Here is a 2,829-nt window from a genome sequence, read left to right on the forward strand (position 1 = left end):
TGACACAAGGGTCATACTGGCTTGCAAAACAGTGGCATAATGTTCCATCAAAATATCCTAATGAAGTAACATTTATTGAGAACTGCGGCAGCCTTGGCCTTGTGCTTATGGTGCTAACCTTAGTCAAAGTTACCATGAGTGCAGCTGATTTTGTAAAACCAGCCCCAAAGATGCATCTCTTCTCATCCCACTGGTTATGAGCTGTTCTCTGGTAGCTCCCGGCCTTCTGCTCCAGTTCTTTTATTTGAGTTTTTTTTCTGGGCTGTCAATCTTCTAAAGAGACATGACATTTATTCTTCCTAATTCCCCAAACACTGTGATACAGTGAAAGCACTCTTATTGGCTGTTCTGTCTTTACAGTTTTTGTGAAGAAGGGAAAAAAGGGAGGGAGGGTAGAAAAAAGGAAAAGATCAAGGGTGCATCAAGGGAGAAAAGCAAAAGAAAAAAATAGAAGGGTGAGGGAAAATAAGAAAAAAAATAATATAAATCTTGTTGACAGTTTGAGTTTTGCCTGATTCAGAAAGCAGTTTAAATCCTTCAGAGTTTCTCTTTCAAGCTAGTCCCCTGTCAGAACTTGAAACAACATCTCTTCTGCCTGGGATACAAGCTGTAGGAAACTGAAAAGACACAAAGACACCTACCTAGATTATTTTCCTATTTAGGGTGTGTGTGTCTATCTGTCTGTCTGTCTGTCTGTCCCTTAGTAGGGCTATGGCAACCACTTCTGTGTTTGAAAACCAAAAAGATGAATTCTCTCTTCTTTTCCTGAAACACGGGCTCTGCTTGTAGTTTGTTTTTTCACTGTGATGGCTTAGTGGATGGTACAGAGGACAGTAATTCAGCTATTTATTTTCAGGCCATTGATCAGCCAGGGGGCGAGGGAAGGGAGATGATTCACTTTCTTATTTCTCTGATTGCTTTGGAATTTTGAAGAAAGAAAAAACATTGTCCTTATTCCTCTCTATCCTCCTGAACTCCCGGGATCCCTCTCTTCTCCTTTTTCTGCTTTCTGCCTATGAGTGGCTGGCCTTTGTGTCCCAAGTCCATGCCCTGTTCCACTAGGAATTGTGCCTCCCCACAGGACGAAGCCTTCTTTTCTGTCGACTCAGCAGGCACCACCAGGCAGGTGTTTCTAGCATCCTTTTCAGTGAGTCTTTTAGTGATGCTCCTGACAAAAGATGAAATAAAAAGCTGAAACCTCAGGGCCTAGGAAGAAAAGAAGCAAACTTCTCAACAGTGGGATCTATAGCTGTCAGAGTATTAGTGTCTGTGTTTATGAGTGTGTGTGTGTGTGTGTGTGTGTGTGTGTGTGTGTGTGTGTGTGTGTGTGTGTGTGTTGGGGAGGATTTTCCTGATGCTTATTTTTTCCCCGGTGGTTTAAATTCTGCCTCCCTGCCCCCACCTGGAGTGGCCTTCTAACCTTCCCTACCTGCCCTTCCTAGCTTCCTTCCCTCGCTCCAGGATGAAGGTGAGGTAAGGGGAGGCTACAAATACCATGTCACATGGAAAACTCTTCAGTGGATGTCGAGGTGACAGGAGGTGACACAGGGAGAAAGCAGAGGGAGAAGGGAGGGTTGGGATGGGATTACGAGCGTAGGTTTCAGGCACAAGCCTAGATCTGAATGCCAAGGTTAGCACACAATAGCCATGTAGTCACTTAGCTTCTCTTGTTGCAGCATTGACGTCTGTAAATGGGAATACAATAGATTACGTATCCAGAGCAGTTAGAATGCTGTACATTTAATAAAAGCTCAATAAATGTAGATATTATTAGCATTTACTGCCTGGAGGGCAAGAGCTTTGAAGGAGTGTTTTTTATTTGAAGACCCACGAACAATGTTTCGAAAGGAGCATGAAGAACACTAGTCACATGTGCCTTCCGCTCTTCTACCACTTCTGTGCACAAACGAGGGAATAGGAGAATGGGTCGCTTCCCTGTGAGAGGACTTCAGGGAGGTCTAGGGGAGAGGCAGATAAACAGTCGTCAAGGATTCCTTTAAAAAAAAATCATGACTTTATCTCATCTTCAACTAGATGACCCTCTAGGTCCTCTAAAACCTATTTAATCTACAAATAAATGCTGGGGAGGGTGCAGAGAAAAGGGAACCCTCCTACACTGTGGGTGGGAATGTAAATTGGTACAGACACTATGGAGAACAGTATGGAGGTTCCTTAAAAAACTAAAAATAGAACTACCATATGATCCAGCAATCCCACTCCTGGGCATATAGCTGGAGAAAACTCTATTTTGAAAATACATGCACCCCTATGTTCATAGCAGCACTATTAACAATAGCCAAGATATGGAAGTAACCTAGTGTCCATCAACAGATGAATGGATAAAGAAGATATGGTATATTTATACCATGGAATATTACTCAGGCCTAAATAGAATATCATGTCATTGGCAGCAACATGGATGGACTGGAGATTATTACACTAAGTGAAGTAAGTCAGACAGAGAAAGACAAATATCATATGGTATCACTTATATGTGGAATCTCAAAAATGATACAAATGAACTTATTTACAATACAGAAAGAGACTCACAGACATAGAAAACAAATTTGTGGTTACCAAAGGGGAAAGGGAGTGGGGGAGGGATAAATTAGGAGTTTGGGATTAACAGATACACACTACTATCTATAAAATAGATAAACAACAAGGGCCTACTGTATAGCACAGGGAACTATATTCAGCATCTTGTAACAAGCTACAATGGAAAAGAATCTGAAAAAGAATGTGTGTGTGTGTGTAATTGAATCACTTTGCTGTACACCTGAAACTAACACAACATTGTAAATCAACTATACTTTAATAAAAAAAGAA

Source organism: Eubalaena glacialis, chromosome 10 (assembly GCF_028564815.1).
Source record: "Eubalaena glacialis isolate mEubGla1 chromosome 10, mEubGla1.1.hap2.+ XY, whole genome shotgun sequence".
In the NCBI taxonomy this organism is placed as follows: Eukaryota; Metazoa; Chordata; class Mammalia; order Artiodactyla; family Balaenidae; genus Eubalaena; species Eubalaena glacialis.